Source organism: Delphinus delphis, chromosome 18 (assembly GCF_949987515.2).
Source record: "Delphinus delphis chromosome 18, mDelDel1.2, whole genome shotgun sequence".
NCBI classification, from domain to species: Eukaryota; Metazoa; Chordata; class Mammalia; order Artiodactyla; family Delphinidae; genus Delphinus; species Delphinus delphis.
The window spans coordinates 11,909,213-11,927,573 of record NC_082700.1 but is presented as its reverse complement, the minus strand read 5'-3'; the positions used below and the strand labels follow the sequence as shown (position 1 = coordinate 11,927,573).

At 40.9% G+C, this 18,361-nt stretch overlaps 1 protein-coding gene across 5 annotated transcripts in view; it reads left to right on the top strand.

The window, feature by feature from the left end:
• Positions 1-18,361, top strand: part of DCLK1 (doublecortin like kinase 1) — a 325,658-nt gene that overhangs the window by 39,461 nt on the left and 267,836 nt on the right. The window lies entirely within an intron of this gene.

The window sequence follows — 18,361 nt, the reverse complement described above, 5'->3', positions numbered from 1 at the left end:
TGAAGCTGCCTGGCCCCCCTGCAGGGCACACTTCACCATGTTACCACCTGTTTCCCAGGCTGTGGCTCCCTGCCTTGCACCACTTCTCCCTCAACGTGGAAGAGGGCTGGCCTTTCATTCCCCACAGCAGAGCTAAGGCCAAAGGTGATATTTAACAAAACTTTCCAGAAGCTTTTTACATTAAAAAAACAAAAAAAAGCTGCAGCAAAAGCCTTCAGCCAGGACTGCTCTTGAAGGCCAAGGTCAAGTTCCTCTCTGGCACTGTGGCAGTGGCCAGCTCACCTGCCCACAGTGGGGTGCTCGTCTTCTTGTCTGCTCGTTCCCTCCTGGGTTCAGGCCTCAGCCCCCAGAGCCAACTCTCTGAGTAGAAAGGATCAGTCTGCAAAGGTGAATTTGAGTCTTCAGTTAGGAAGAAACAGGAAAACCACTGGAACTTTACCATTTTCCCACATCATGTTTTAAAACATGTTGTTTGGACCCAGCCAAAGCATCCTTTATACATGGGCACTCTGGTACTGCCCAAAGGCTACCCTAAGTTTTCTGCTAAAAACCCAAAACACAGGTTTTGTGCCTCTTGCTCCCTGGTCTCTGACCACCTTCATTTTCCTCTCCTTGTTTCCTGGGGGAACTTGGTCATCAGCCCTGACAGAGCCGTGGGAGAAGGTGTGTCCACAGCAGGACGGGTGTCCCTAGTATTAAGGGTCCAAACTACCCTCGCCTCCCCCAACCCAGCCCTTCCCTGTTAGAAGGGAGTGAGGAGGAGACAGGGGCAAATGTCCAGGGGGCTCCTTAATGGGAAAAAGGCATCAGTATCCTTGGACACCCACTGTGTGCCCACGTCCACATGGCTTTGTCTTCCAGCCCCATCTTTACACATCTGTATCTGCCATTAAGCTACAAGTTTTCTTATAATCCGAGGATGGGTCTCATCATGTGTCTGTGCCCACCAATGCTTGTCTCTATGAGATGCTTAGAATTGATTAGCAATGTAATACATAACACCTCCTAACTCTGTTAATTGCACCACGGTGAAGAGATCACAGGTCCCTTTACAAAGGCTTATTTTCCTTGTAGCAACACCCATGCCGAAGATCAGTGCCGTCTTTTGTTGCAAACTTTGCATCCCACTTGCAAAGACATGCACTCTCAGTCACTGTGGGTGTTTCAGAAGCTGAAGCGGGAGGCATTCAGGTCGTCCTATGCAGACGTCTCTGGGGACTGATCCTCTCTCCCCAGGTACTTTGTCCAGACACCTGAGTTCAGGTGAGGTGTTCTGGAGCCCAGGAGATTCCAGCTTGTACAGAAGTGCACTCCAGAGGGCTAGTGCAGGGAGTGTTTTAAGGCAGAGAAGCAGTTCCTGACATTGACTTGGTCTGTTCAAGGAACTAATTAAGTAATGCTGATAACTGGCAAACAGTGATGTCAGATGGATAAACAGTGACACTGGCTGCTGAGTTGAATGGGGAAGAGGATCTACTTGTAGCTGATCAAGGGTGAGCGTTTAATATATAGAGCAACAGTAGAATATTTTATTAAAAGCATCCCACCTGGGACTTCCCCGGTGGCACAGTGATTAAGAATCCACCTGCCAGTGCAGGGGACACGGGTTGGATTCATGGTCCGGGAAGATCCCACATGCTGCGGAGCAACTAAGCCTGTGCGCCACGACAGCTGAGTCTGAGAGCCACAACTACTGAAGCCCGCGCGCCTAGAGCCCATGCTCTGCAACAAGAGAAACCACCGCAATGAGAAGCCCGCGCACCACAACGAAGAGTAGCCCCTGCTTGCCACAACTAGAGGAAGCCCACGGGCAGCAACGAAGACCCAACGCAGCCAAAAAATAAATAAATTATAAATAAATAAATTAAAAGCATCCAACCTTGTGCCAAGTGCCACAAGATTTGGTTTGGGTAGAGATTTTTTCTTGAAGTATTTCTTCACACAATAATGTATTTTCTTACTGGAAAGCTAATTGAAAATGCACAATATGAAAATAAAATATTCTATTTTGGGTTCCTGTCTGTCTATTCAAAGCTGCACAGACACCAGGATAATAGGCGTCCAAAGAAAGAATGAAGGGAAGGACAGCTTCAGGAGTTTGTGCCGTGGTGCCCTTGAGATGCCTATCGTGTCTGTCTCTCTTCGGGTTTGCCCTTTTCAGATCTTCTCTAGCAGCTGGCAGGCTTACTGTGCTTAATGGAAGATTGTAGCTTTCTCGGTTTATCCCAACTGTAATTTCACTTGATAACATCAGGATATTGGTGGTTGTTTCCTCAGTTTTAAAGGATAATGTGTAGTAATTTGGGGGTTGATTTCTGATAAACAGTGTTAGGGTGAATTATAGCAAATGTAAGCAGTCATGGGAACTTTATGGTTGAAGCTTTAAAGATAATTCTAGATGGACTCTTGTCTCTTTGGGGCACTAGTACAGAGCTGGCTCCTGGCCTTTGTTTACCCTTAGTAATTTTTTCCTTTTCTAAAGCAATTTGCAAAATATGTGCACTATGGTTTCCTTCATAGTAAAAAACGAAACAAAAAAACAACCTATGGATTATATATACTAAGGAAAAAGGTTTAGAAAACACCACAACAAACTAATGAGATGTTACATCTGAGAAAGACGGCAGGATTGGGCTCTATAAAGGGTTCATTTCCTTTGTATCATTGGATTTGTTCACAGTATAAGTCTATTTTAAGTATAAAGATAAGAGGTAAAAGTATCCAAAGACAGCTTTTAGAGAGTGTAGGCTTCTGTTTCAAGCTCCTCCTGGGGGTGGGCATCAGTATAATTTATTTATATAATTTTGAGATCAAAGCATTATTTTAAAATATTGATAAAAATATTACTTTGGGAGTCCTCAGCCATATTTATAGTATCTAAGTTTATCTCAAAGTGGATGCTTAAAGAAAACATCAATTATTAAGAATTTAGCTTTGGCAGTAAGGTGATACAAGACATTAGTTTTCCTCCACAGATGATATCTATTTGTAGGTTTGTTTTGTTTTCAAAGACTCATCTTTTTTGTTTTTAAACTTTTTATTTTACATTGGAGTATAGCCGATTAACAACGTTGCGATAGTTTCAGGTGCACAGCAAAGCGACTCAGCTATACATATACATGTATCCATTCTCCCCCAGGCTCTGCTCCCATCCAGACTGCCACATAACACTGAGCAGAGTTCCCTGTGCTATGTGGTTGGTCCTTGTTGGTAATCCTTTTTAAATATAGCGGTATGTACATGTCAATCCCAAACTCCCTAACTATCCCTTCCCTCCACCCTTCCCCCACTGGTAACCATAAGTTCATTCTCTAAGTCTGTGGGGGTTTTTTTGTAAATATTTATTTGGCTGCGTCGGGTCTTAGTTGCGGCATGTGGGATCTAGTTCCCTGACCAGGGATTGAACCCGGTCAGTCCCTGCATTGGGAGCACAGAGTCTTAGCCACTGGACAACCAGGGAAGTCCCACAAAGGCTCATCTTGATTTATATAGTCAGGTGATATTTTTGAAAATGGAATGATAATTTAATTTTTGATGGGAAAGCTGTTTATGTAAGTCTGTCCCAGGAGTAGATTTTTAAAAAACAGAAAGAGATGCCGGGTACCAGTAGTAGTGAAGACCATTTGGCGTTGGCTTGTTGTAACTCTCACATCAGTTTTTACACCTTGCTGGGTTTTCACTTTTCTTAATGTAACATACTGATGCTTGTAGGTAGTCTTCCTAATAGGGATTTAGTGGGAACATAGATAATAGCAGAATGATTGTAGCTTTCACAAGTGTAATTAACTTCTTATAAAATACAGTTCTGCAGGACAGATCTGGAAATAGAGTAACTAACCTAGAATAGCATAGAATAACTAATAGAATAACTATTTCCAGATCTGGGCTTTTATACCCCGCCTTTATAAGTTCCTTCCACTTCTGTGCTGTCAGCTTAGTGATTCTTCTAGACTTCCAAAACTTCGAGTTTGTTTCGTGTCTCTCCTTTTTAGCCATAACTTTCAGCAGACTATGCATGAGAATTTTTGAAAGATTTCTGCAAGATTGACCCCTGTGCCCAGTGATGCATATCAGTCATTAGAAGAATCAGATATCCAGCTGTTGTCCCTTGTGGTCCAGTTTCTAAACCAAGAATCATTAACTGTCTGGGGAGAAAGGCAATGGAAGAAGGTGAATCTAGCGACTGTCCGGTGACCCTTGCAATCCTGTCTTTTTCCTCACTGTTTTCATTCTTCCAGAGAAAAAGCATTCATGGATGCTTACTGACATTTCTGCATATGTTTTTATGCCTCAGGAATTGAGTTTTCCTTCGTGATAGTGTAACCCTACATATCCATCTGCCCTGGTCTATTTTTTTTTTTTTTTTTTTTTTTGCGGTACACGGGCCTCTCACTGTTGTGGCCTCTCCTGTTGCGGAGCACAGGCTCCGGATGCGCAGGCTCAGCGGCCATGGCTCACGGGCCCAGCCGCTCCGCGGCACGTGGGATCTTCCCGGACCGGGGCATGAACCCGTGTCCCCTGCATCGGCAGGCGGACTCTCAACCACTGCGCCCCCAGGGAAGCCCTGCCCTGGTGTTTTATTTTTTTTTTTCTTCTGCGGTACGCGGGCCTCTCACCGTTGTGGCCTCTCCTGCTGCGGAGCACAGGCTCTGGACGCGCAGGCTCCGGACGCGCAGTGCCCTGGTCTATTTTTAATGCCAAGAGACAAATAAATTTTGTTTTCTTCCTTTTGATAAAAACAGTTGTTTGAGAAAGGGAAGTTTCAGTTGGACCCATCTCTGTGCTTTTCTGCACATTCTAATTATGTTACAAAAATAACAACAAAGAAATTTAGAAATATCCAAGAGGAAATGAACCTGTTGACTTGGAGACATATATATATATATATAATATACATATATGTATATTATATATATATATACTCACATATATATATATTACATATATATATATATAAAATATATATATTCACTAATCTTGTGCTTTAATAGAATGACCAGAGTATCTCATAGAAACAAGTTTCCCAACCCCACCCTAGAGGATCAAGGGAAGGGATAAGAAGTACCACAGGAGATGGCGCACAGTGGGTTCTTAATAAATATTTGTTGAATTTTTAAAAAATGAACAGGGAAGCTCAAGGGAAAATATTGTTTCTGGAGGAGTTCTGTATATCATTTATTTGTTGTATGGTGATCTTTCAGATGGGTTGGGATGTGAACAATACAATTATATGTTTCTTAGCATCTATTCCATGTTTGATCCTGGTGAGCCCCATTCATGATGGTTACAGCATCCATGTTTTGATGATTGCCTGGGTATTAGTTGACAGCCTAGGCAGTGGATATTTTATTACCATTTACATTTTCATTATCATCTGGATGGTGAATGCCACCACCACAGGCTGATCTGCCAGACGAGGGACTGGAGTTGAGCTGACGAGGGACCCCACAGAGTAATTAATCATAAAGTGGAAGAGAAGTTACAGAGACTCGAACCCAGGGGTCAGTTAAAAGCAAACTAGAAATTTCCAGTATATTTTAGAGAACTTCCTAGACCTTTGACATCATTTAGGGCTGAAAGGCTCTGACAGACCATTTAGGGCTTGAGGCCACCCTCTTGATCTGTTAAGATAACCTAGCCTTTTCCTCCTTAAATAAGATGCTTTCTTCTTACGGCCTAATGAAGAATGGATTCTTTACTCTTCGAACTGCCCTTCCACAAGGACTTTTAAAATATCAGCGTGGAATGTGTAAGTCCATTGTTTAACACTGAATGGGTGGTTGGGGAATTCAACTGAGATTTTAGAGATTCTTGTGCTCAAAGGGTTTTTAAAGAAAATTTTGTGGTCAGAGCCTATTCCTTGTTACCATAACTTTGACTCATCAGACATTGAGTTTCTGAGGCAACTCTTGGCTTTTTCTGATGGGGGCCATTTGCTTATATTCCCTCTCTACAGGGGAGCAAGGAAGCAAAGTGAGGGATGCAGCAGAGAAAATGCTAGATGGGTAACTGGGTTCATCTGGCTCAGGTGTTTGTCTAATCCAGTGCATGGGTTTGGCTCTTTCTTTTTTTTTTTTTTTTTTTTTTCCCGGTACGTGGAGCTCTCACTGCTGTGGCCTCTCCTGTTGCGGAGCACAGGCTCGGGACATGCAGGCTCAGCGGCCAGGGCTCACAGGCCCAGCCGCTCTGCGGCATGTGGGATCTTCCCGGACCGGGGCACGAACCCGTGTACCCTGCATCGGCAGGCGGACTCTCAACCACTGCGCCACCAGGGAAGCCCCTTGGCTCTTTTTTTATAAGAAAATATTTAAGCGACTTTAGTGCTTTCTTCCAACTTCCATTTCAGTGAGGTTTGGAAACCACGCTCTCACAGGGTGGTCTAACCAAGGACTGTAACTCTTCCACTGATGTTTCAGGAGAGGAGGCACTTGGAGAGTCCATCAGGCCTTCTTGATGTGGTGCGTCTGGGAAAATGGCTCCTTTGTACACATTTTTTTGAGAGTTTAAGTGACCAATGACATGCCCAAGTGATTGCTACAGTAGCAATGCTGGAGATCTCAGGAGGACAGGTTGCATGCTCTCCATCCTCCTTAGTTAGTGCTCAGCCAGTGCCTGCTGTTGGTGGGATGCTACCAGTTCTCCAAATCATTCTGATCTAAAAGCATTGCTGTTCCTTACTCCAGTCGACTAGAGCAAATGGAATGTTAAAGGGAAATAAAGTTTTCACTAAAGAATGCCTACGTAAATCAGCCTTTCTGCTTAATTTCTACAAGCTTTCTACTTAAGTTGAATACATGTTGTGGTTTTTCTTGGAAGAAGTGAGAGAGCATATTCCAGCAGCGGCTCGATGCAGTCCTCTGCTCATGGTGAGGCTTTGTGTGCCTGTGAGGTTGGGGTGGACTCAGGAGGTAGAGATGGTGGTTGGTTTCCAGTGCTTTCTACCCAGGCACACAGGGTACAATTCAAGCACTGCTGGTGGGAATGTAGATTGATACAGCCACTATGGAGAACAGTATGGAGGTTCCTTAAAAAACTACAAATAGAATTACCATACCACCCAGCAATCCCACTACTGGGCATATACCCTGAGAAAACCATAATTCAAAAAGAGCCGTGTACCAAAATGTTCATTGCAGCTCTATTTACAATAGCCCAGAGATGGAAACAATCTAAGTGCCCATCATCAGATGAATGGGTAAAGAAGATGTGGCACATATATACAATGGAATATTACTCAGCCATAGAAAGAAACAAAATTGAGTTATTTGTAGGGAGGTGGATGGACCTAGAATCTGTCATACGGAGTGAAGTAAGTCAGAAAGAGAAAAACAAATACCGTATGCTAACACATATATATGGAATCTAAGAAAAAAAAAAGTCATGAAGAACCTAGGGGCAAGACGGGAATAAAGATACAGATCTACTAGAGAATGGACTTGAGGACACAGGGAGGGGGAAGGGTAAACCGGGACGAAGTGAGAGAGTGGCATGGACATATATACACAACCAAATGTAAAACAGATAGCTAGTGGGAAGCAGCCGCATAGCACAGGGAGATCAGCTCGGTGCTTTGTGACCACCTAGAGGGGTGGGATAGGGAGGGTGGGAGGGAAGGAGATGCAAGAGGGAGGAAATATGGGAACATATGTATATGTATAACTGATTCACTTTGTTATAAAGCAGAAACTAACACACCATTGTAAAACAATTATACTCCAGTAAAGATGTTAAAAAAAAAAGAGTCAAAAATTAAATAAATTATGTGTATTCGTGCAGTGGGAAAACTATCAAACAATAAAATTGAATGAACTAGAAAAAAAAAAAAAACAAACTTTCCAAGAATGCAACTGCTGTGAAGTGAGTACCTGCTTTTTAAGACCCCATTTTCTGCATATGACTTTTAAATTGGAACTATGACAGTCTGCATTTGAAAGCCACCATTAACCACCCTCTATTCTTTTGAACTGTGGATGGTCGTCTTAAGTTATATTTAAGCATACTTAATTTTTTTTGATATGTGACTTTGAATTTTTTTTCTGCTTCATTAGATCTTTTTATAATCTGACCAACATGTTATTTAATAATGCATCAAGTAATGCGATTGTGTCTTCAAAATTCACATTATTTTTGTAAAGCCTTATGATATTAGACTATATTAATGAGGTGTTAGGAAAAGGAATAATTTGGGGGAAAATATACTTACATCAAATTGAGTTCTTAGCTTCATTATATTAATAATTCTAACATTCTTTCTCTTAAAAGTTGCTTTCATTTAAACCTTTTAATTAATGTTGCAGTAAATTTCCATATGCATTGAAATGGTTATTTTGTGATGAGTGAGGTAAAACTTCTATCAAAAGTCTGTAATTATTTAAAGCACTGTTTCTCAACGCTGCACTATTGACATTTGGGGCCAGATAAGTCTTTGTTGAAGGGAGGATTCCTGTGCACTGTAGGATGATTGACGGCATTCATGACCTCTACCTACTAGATACCAGTAGAACCACCACTACCCCACTCACTGCCCCAGTTATGGCAATCCACAATTTCTCCAGACATTATCAAATCATCCCTGGTTGAGGACCACTGATTTAAAGCCTACATCCTTTCTTCCCAGTAATAGAAAGGGACTCCTTATCTTAGAAAAAGAGAATGAAAAGTAAAATCAGTGTGTGGGCAAAAGTATCTGTGGAAATCTCACTGGACATGATATTATAGACCAATGTCTGAGGTTAAGTAAAACTCAAAATCAAAAGTCAAGCTAAATATCCAAATAATACAAGAATCAAACTTTTATTTCTTTATAGAGTATTTCTAGACCTAGATTGATATAAACTAAAATACTATATGGAGTACCATCTGGAAAAGCTGGTTGAATTCTAGACAATTAAAGGAAACTGACATATCAGATTCGAAATGCTATTGACCTTGAAGACTATTTCCTGAGTGTTTATAGTATCCCAGACCTACATAAGAGAATCCAGATAGACTGAAGCTTCTTGTTTAGTTCCTATCCAATTCCTGTATTTCTGTTTTTTACATTAGCAGATATTTTTTCATCTTGATTTTCCTTGTACTTTGATCTTCCATGATGTCATTTTCTCTTGGTTTTTATGCTGTTGCTTTGATCTTTTTGTTTTCCTCTCTTATGCCTCTTCACCCTACCACTGGTCATCTCCCATGGGCTCTTACGTCCTGGTGCCTCTCTTCTTTATTCCTTCTTCATTAACTCTCAGTCACCTTCAGTCCAGCCCCACAGTCCTTTCTCTGCTATTCCCAACCCCCAAAAGCTATAGAAACAAACTTTTTCATTACTCACTAGTTAGCAAAACCTGACCTACTGATGCACACCTACTTTGTAGTCACAGTTATCTCACCTAATGTGAATAGATATACACGTCACTACAGAATTATTAATGTGCTGATCACGGAAACTGCTTCAGATACCTCTGCAGGGACAAGGAATGCGTGATATATATACTGGACTATTTTTCTAAGATCTGAAAAATTCAGAATTCCCAAACATATTTGGCTCCCCACGTATAAGATGAGGTATGCCTGTGTTACTTTTGTGTGGAACATCACAAATCAGTAGCTTTTGATGATTTAAAAAAATTTTTTTTTGCATACCAGGCTCTCACTAAACTAATTTTGGAGAGTATCCTTTGAATGAGTATAAAGGAAAATTTGGTTAATAGGTCCATTAATAAATGTGGATTAGACAGTATAAAAGAGTACCAGATAAGCAATTTACTAGAGATGTATGACTCATTTAAATGATTAAGAATTGATATTCACAAAATGAGGAAAGGTATTTTATTTACCAAGGAGTAAGTGCAAGTCAAAGCTTACCGAAAGCATCTTTCACCTGAAAAGCTAAGAAAGAAAGACATCCTTCCGATAAACGTAGGCTTACTTGAAATTCTAGAACCGGATAAGTTCTTTTTTAACTGACTCCTTTCTTCAAATTTACTTAAACTTGTGCCCTATTTTATATAAATTTAGTATCTGAAAATCCAAATATGCTCATAAGAAAAATTAGTGATTATTTTACAAAAGAATTCATACTAGATCCCTTTAAATAGGAGGATTCTCTAGTGTATTTTTTAAATTGAAATATAATTGACTCATAACGTATTAGTCTTAGGGGTACAAACATATTGATTTGATATATGTATATATTGTGAAATGGTTACCACCATAAGTGTAGTTAACATCCATCACCACATATAGTTACAGTATTTTTTCCCTCGTGATGAGAACTTTTAAGGTCTACTCTCTTAGAACCTTTCAAATATGCAATATGGTTTTGTTAACTCTAGCCACCATGCTATACGTTAATCCCCAGGACTTATAACTGGAAGCATGTACCTTTTGACTCCCTTCACACATGTTTACCGTCTCCCCCCATTAATGACCTCCTAATTGCTTTCCTTTTGTGTATCTCCAGCTATTGATGGAACAGTCTTTCATTGCTTAAAAAATTTTGTTTAAAATTACGGCAATTCATTTTCCTTCCTTTGGGAGAAACAGAATATTCCTAATAGTCTCGTGGGGTATTGAGTACTCCAGTCTTTAAAACTTGAAGTTGGCCTGATGTCTCCTTTTCTCTACTTCCCCTTAAATTCCTAAGGTTTTCTAGGTCTTCATGCACAGGAATATTCCGTGACCACTACCAGTGCTCTCAGTCTTGATGCTGCATCAGTCTCCATTCTGCAGAGCTCATGTATCATTTCCTCTCTCAAGGACCTGCTGCAACTCTTCAGAGTAACATTCTGGGCATTTCCACAACTGCCCTCACATGGCCTCATCTCTAGCTGTGGATTTTGTTAACCAGAATGGGCTTTTCTGCTCTAGTGAGGCACATAGGCCGCTTAATGTCGTGTGTTTTGATACCATGTCCTGTTCCTTTGTTTACTTTCTCTCCCTAAGTGCCCCTTTTCTCAGAATCCGTGTCCATCGTTGCCTGCAGTTTCATGTTTTCCATACAGCCTTCCCGAAGTGCTAGCCACATTTTATAGAAGGGATACAGTCCTACAGACCTAGTAAAAATGAAAAATTCATGAAATTCAAGCCTGATTTTTCTTACAGGAAATGATTCACATTATATAAAGTTGTATGCATAAAGTGACAACCTTATTAATGTTTTATACCACAGTATATCACATAAAGTAAGGTCATTTGTAGTGTTTTAGCATCCACTTGCTCCAGTACGCAGATATTTTATGGATAGCTCATCTTCCCGAACACCCTGCAAATTTTTCAGTGTATCCAACTTGTAGGCCACTTTTATTGATAATTTGATTTAAAAGATCATGGTTTTCTTGTGGCTGAGATGAAAGACTAGTGAGATATTTCTACACAGTTGAAGAACTCTAACCAACTAGTGCAGATAACGGATCACTGCCAAGGTGGAGGGCTTCAGTTGCATACACCAACTCTCAATCCTGTGAGCATTGTTTAGATGCTTTTAACACACCTTGGTCTGTGTGTTAGAAGAAGACATAAGTGGTAGGCTTAATGTCTTTGTCAGTTTGGGCTGCTATAACAAAATACCATAGACTGGGTGGCTTAAACAGCAAACATTTATTTCTTACAGTTCTGGAGACTGGGAAGTCCAAGGTCAAGGTGCTGGCAGGTTGGTGTCTGGTGGGAGCCTGCTTCCTGTTTCACAGATGTACACCTTCTCACTATACCCTCACCTGGCAGAGTGAGGAAGCTCTGGGGTCTCTTTTCTTTTCTTATAAGGGCACTAATCACCTGGGACTTCCTTGGCAGTCCAGTGGTTAAGACTTCGCCTTCTAACGCAGGGGCTGTGGTTTCGATTCCTGGTCTGGAAGCTAAGATCCCACATGCCTCGTGGCCAAAAAACCCAAAAAACAGAAGCAATATTGTAACAAATTCAATAAGACTTTAAAAATGGTCCACATCAAAAAAATCTTAAAAAAAAAAAAAAAGGCCACTAATTCCATCATGGGGACTTACCCCCTCATCTAAACCTAATTACCTCCCAAAAGCTCTTCCTCCAAATACCATCACATTGGGGATTAGGGATTCAACATATGAATTTTGGGGAGATACAACATTCAATCCATAGAATTTATCTTACTAATGTAGTAGTTAGTGAGAGAATCAGATGATTAGGACTCACTAAAACCATTGGTCCCAGCTCACACAATCATATTAGTGTTTGTGGCATTGCAAGTTCTCCACTTTTGTTCCCAATATCAGTTATGTAATTATTGGCTAGGGCAATAGCTTGACATTATTAATTCATGAGAAAATGACATGGATTTTTGTTAAGCAGAATGAGCCAACCATGTATTAGGACTTGTTAAGGCAAACATAGAGCAGGGACATGTGCAACAAGATGTGCGGTCCTTGTGGTAGGGGTATGGGGGGTGGGAGAGGTGGGAGAAGAGTGGGGGTGTAAGAGGGGTCTTACTGCATTCCTCCAAGGGACCAGTCTGTGTTTGCAATGCTGACCCCATCTAGCCCTCTTTCCACTTTCTTCCATTATACCTTGCTTGTGCCTTTAGTCTAGTAATCTTTTTATTATTATTTTTCTATTTATGTGTCTTTTCTGCTAATAGACTTTTAGCTGCCAGAGGACAAGGGCTGTCTGCTCATCTCCACTCTCTCCAGTACTAGCACAGTAGTTTATATTTAACATCCTGTCAGTAAACAGTTATTGAATTGTCTCAGTGACCCATTTCTAGGGGGATGTTGGCAAACCAGCATGCATCCAGAGGAGGACAAGTAGATTGCTGAGAATTCCTGAATCCATTTTACATAAGGAGTAATTGATGGAACTGGGATTGTTTAGGCTGGAAAATAGTTATGTCTGCATTATGTGATCCAGTTTGAGGAACACAGAGTAAGAGATTATCTAAAAGATAAAGCATAGTGGTTAAGAGTTAAAAGCAGTGCAACCTTTGGAAGGTCTAGGTGTATCTATTCGTAAATTAGAACAGGGTGCGGCCCTCATTGGCTAGTTGAGAAGCAGTTAGCACTTGGAGAAGTGCTGCTACTAAGTGTTCAGGAAGCGGCACCACTTTCTCTACTCCTCTGGCTACTTTTCCTCCTTCCTCTCTCTCCACCCCCCTTGCCTCCTGCCCTCCATAGGAGGATTATTACATCTATCTTATAGCCAAGGAAGATAAGTTTAGAGGGTTAAGTGATGTGTTTGAGATTTCTTAGCAAGACGTGAAAGAAGGAACTATAATCTGGGTGTCAGTCCATTATTCTTTCTTGGACAGGATAACCATCTTCAGACATCTGAGAGGGTGTCATGTAGAAGGGGGAGGTGACTTAGAGTGTTGCCTTACGGTGCAAAACTAGGGCCGCTGGGTAGACATAAAGGTGGCAGGTGCGATCTGAACTTGTAACGCTGGAGCTGCTGCTGAAGTCAGGAATTTCCCATACGTGTTCCTGCAGAAGCTGGGTCAGGAGAATAGCAGCCAATGGGGTTGGAATGAAGGGATTTCCCCACTGGGAGAGACAATTGTACGAGATGTCTCTAAGTCCCTTCCAAATTTAAAATTATGCTATTCTCGTGTCTCTCTCCTTCCTTGGCCTTTGGAATGGCACTGTGCAGATCCCAAGGAGTCAGCAAATCACTGAGTTAATATCATTTCACTACTGGGTTTACAAGAACAGGAGTCTTTATATCTGGCCAGGGAGAACCAGGCTTGAAAAGTCGTTCTTCCGCCGGAATACATAGAAGAAGCGTTATGTCAGGATGACATAATCAAAATGGTGCCCGAGTGTAGAGATGGAAGGAGAACTCAGATGCAATCAGAGCTTTTTCAGGATTCAGCAAATGATGGTTTGCGTTAACTTGCAGACTGTGTGTGAGAATTGGGCAGTCAGCAGTTTTCAGGAACTGGTTTCATTCAGTAGTGCAGACTAGGGAGGTAAAGATGATATTTGCAGTTAAGGTATGTGACAGTTGTGCATGTGCCCATGATTGCTAGTGTAAGTTCTGCCTATTCCAAGGAGACAAGAAAAATACAACGTCTTTTACATTCTTAACTTTCTGAATTGGTATACTTACCTCATTCAGCACTTCTTTGTGTAAATTTTGAACCATAATTTTCTCTTTGTTAAAGATTTTGTTTTCCTATACAACAATTTTTATTTATTCTATTTACTCTTAAGAAAAAGAAAGTAGTCTTATGGATTAAAAAAAAAAAAGTGTGATGAGGATAAGAAATACAAGACGTGTTGAAGGGAGGGGTCAATAGGACAGCCCTCGCGTTTATTTAGTGCCTGAGTTGTGCTTCGACTATAATTCATGCAATCTCATTTAATTCCTATTAATTTCATCCACATTTTATGTAAAAGGACTTGAAGTTCACAGGTTAAATAACTCACCCAAGTCTCTGCAGTAAGGATCTATCTATCTTAAAAGGCAGACGATAGAGACAAAGTTTTTGTAGAAATGGTTCATTCACTCTCCTCTATAAAATTGTTTGGGAGCTCTAAATTATAAGGCAGTTGGTGGCGTATGACATATGCTTGATTTCCCAATAAAGTCAATCAGATGTAGCTTATAAGTAATCCCTTTGTTTTATTGGTTCTGTCCTCATTTGTATTTTCCATTCAATTTGGGCTCCCATCAATTACCCCCTACATGAGAAAAATGTGATATTCAGGAAGCCATAGTAATAGTATATAAGAGCTAATGGAAATGAACCTGGCAAATACATCTACTTGTTTTATACAGGATAAAGTCAGTAGAATTCTCCTTGTGAATTGGAAGGAATTTACACTTTGCAGGTGATTCTAAAAATATTCTTCATCTTCAAGAGCCATCTTTTTTTTTTTTTTTTTTTTTTTTTTTTTGCGGTACGCGGGCCTCTCACTGCTGTGGCCTCTCCTGTTGCGGAGCACAGGCTCCGGACGCGCAGGCTCAGCGGCCATGGCTCACGGGCCCAGCCGCTCCGCGGCATGTGGGATCTTCCCGGACCGGGGCACGAACCCGTGTCCCCTGCATCGGCAGGCTGACTCTCAACCACTGCGCCACCAGGGAAGCCCATGAACCATCTATTTTTTAAAAACGTAAGTTTTTGATGCTCTTCCTTATTTGAACCTGAAAAAATGCACTTGCCACCCTTTTGCAGAAAGATGCAAAGGACAGGGGGTAATGCAGTATACTTTAAAAATTAGATTTTTTCCTTGAACATTTAAAATAAAATATTTGCACCACTTTGCTGTCAGGAATTCAGTAGCAATGATAACAGAGTCACCTTCTGTGTCTAACGTTGCCTTTACAATTGCTTGGCTTCATAGTTTTATAAATTGGGCTTTCTGGTTTCCTTGGCAACCCAATTGTCGACATTGGTTGCTAAGGAGCAGCCTCGGCTACACAAAGCAGGAGCTCAGTCTGCTACCCGGTGACTTCATTCCTGGCAGTGACAGGCGGTGGGGATCTTAGTACTTGTTCAAGTGATGCCTCCATCTTGATTTTAAGCCTGAAGGATTCTGATGGATTTTTCTGACCTGTATTATCCTGACAGTTAGGCTGAGGTATAGGGGCTGATGGGAACTGACAGTTGTGTAGCATTTCAGAGCATCTGTTTCATCAATCACCTGATGTCAGTGACTTATTCAACAAAAGAGAATCTATTGCTATAGTTACAAGATACCACATAAGCTGTCCTATCTTTTTTTCTTAAATGTAGCAGGGGACACTCAAGAAAGGAAGCCAGCTATTCATCTTTGCAAATCAGTGTGTGAGCAGGACACTGATGTTGGATTCCAGTTAGAGAAAGTAGAGATTTTCATGAACTTGTACCACAACCAAATGGTCAGTCCAATTAAAAAATAACCCCCAAATTGTGACCAGCCTTTTCTGTATTGAAAGGTAACAGATACTGCAGTTCATATAGAAATACATTCTTAATTTGGTTTCTGCATATCTTTGAATGTGACTTTATAAGCTGTGATAAGCATAGTAATTCGGGTGCAGATCTATTTGTCGTGTTCCATGTGCTTGTTTGGGGGACATATTGCACGAGGACCTCAGTGATACATGAGTCTTTGAGGTAAGAGGTAGAAGGTCCTTGTTTTCAAAATAGGTGCTAAGGACATGTGTAAGCGCCACTTCCATAGCTCAGGTGTGGGCTCGACAGTCATCCTCTGCAGCTGTCGAGCCTGGAGGGCTGCTGTGGGTTATGGAGGGTGTTGATGGAATGACGGAGGACCATTCCTCCTCCTTGCTTGGTTTTGGATGGTGGCATTCTACAAGTTCATCATCTTGTATTGATTATCCTTTGGAGATCATCAGATACAGTTTATTTTTGGAAGCCCACATAACTAAGGAGGCTGACGTTCCTCCTTGGGCAGGTTATTTACCCTCTCTGAGCCTCATGTTCATTATCTATAAAGTGGGCAAGTAATAATACCTCATATGGTTGTTGTAGGACTAAGTGAGATAACGTATGTGAAATATTTAGTTAGGTATCTAGGCCCTAAGAGGCCCTTACAAATACAATCTGTTTTCTAGACAAAGCAAATCTATAAAGATAGATACAGATTAGTGGTTGCCTGGGGCTAGAGGTGGGGCTGGAGAATAACTGGCGTGAGGAATCTTTCCGGGTGATGAATGTGTTCTAAAACTGGATTGGGCTGGTGGTTGCACACTCTGTATATATTTACTAAAAATCATTGTACACTTAAAATGGGTGAACTTTGTCATGTAAATTATACCTCAATAAAGCTGTTTTTAAAAGTAGTAGCTATAAGTAGCAGCAGGTCTGTGTTTTCCCTTTCCTTTTCTCATCAAATTATTTGTTGCTTAATTTGAAATTGTTTTATTGTAATTTAAGTGGAGATGGTATGCACATTAATTTCTGAATGAATTTTAATGCACACCTATAACAGTGAATTTGAGTATGTTTGTATTTCTCCAACTATGTTAATCCTGTAGCAGGAACAATTGAAGTATTTCAAGTTGAGCTAATGTTTATTAACCTTTAAAATAAGTCACCTTGATAGGGCAAAATATGTCATGGTGTGAATGGATAAGTAGGTGTGTCTGTGTAAACGATATTCTCTCACAGTGGAATTTCTTCACTGAGCCATAATTGAAAATTAAACCTGGCTTCTCATAGGCGATCTTTGATGTACTAGTAATATCTTAGAGCATGTTGTTCAAACCAGGATATCCTGGAATCCATGTAATGACGAGCATGAATTATAATGAGATCCTATTGTGTGTGTATATTTTATGATACAACCGAATATAATTACTCTTTGTGATTATCTGATATTATATGACTTCCAGTTCTATAGCAACCTTGAATGTTCATGACTGTGAGGGTAGCAAAATCATTTGTGGTTTTATGCCTGACTCAGACCAAACCCTTTTAAAGACGTTAGAGCTGGTACTTGGAGCAGATATCACTGTGATTCTGCTTTTGAGACGCATGTTCATCTGACTGGGCTGTATCTGTTCATTCAACTCAACCATTTTATTGAGCACCTAATACGTGTTAGGGACTTTTCTGGATGTTGGGGGTAGATGTGTGGAGAATATAGGAGTTCAGTTTTAGGCATGCTAAGCGTAAGGTCTCTGTTAGTCATACAGGTTGAAATGCTGACAAGGCAGTTGATTCAAGTCTGGAATTCAGATGAGAAATCTGGGCTGACGATATAAATTAGGAGGACATTTGCATAGATAGATAGTATTTAAAGCCATGAAACTGGATAAACTCAGCAAGGAAATGAGTGTCAGTAGAGAAGAGAAGAGTTCCCTGGACCGACCTCAATTTTGGGGTGCTCCAAAAAGAACAGATCAAGGAAAAGAAAAGTTAGTGTGTAGAGGACTGAGAAAGAATGACTGGCTAGGTGGGGGAAAGTCAGCAGCGTGGGGCACCCTGGAAGCCAGGAGAAGGCAGAGCCAGGAGAACAGAGGGGGCCTGTGCTAATGGCTAAGGTAAGGCATGCCCTGAGAACTGATGGAAGGGAATAACCTAGAGGCCATAGACAATCTTGACAGGAGCAGCATGGTGGAAAAGTGGCGCCAAAGCCTGATGTAGGTGAGGGCTTTAGGAAAATATGAGAGGGGAGAAATTGGAACAACCGTAGACAACTCTTCCGGGAAGAAATGGGGAGGAAGCTGGTGAAGGAAGTAGGATAATAAGGATAGCTTTAATCAGATATTTGAATCTATTAAGCATTGAGCGTTTGGTCTATATGGATAGATTTAGATTTTAGTTTCTTTGTTGTGCCTATCTTGATAGCCCATTATCATTAGTATTTTTTGAGTTTTGATTTGCATGTTGTCAGTTTCTGTAACAAAATTAAGTTGTGTTGTATATGGATTAATTAACATAAATATTTCCCCTGCAACCCA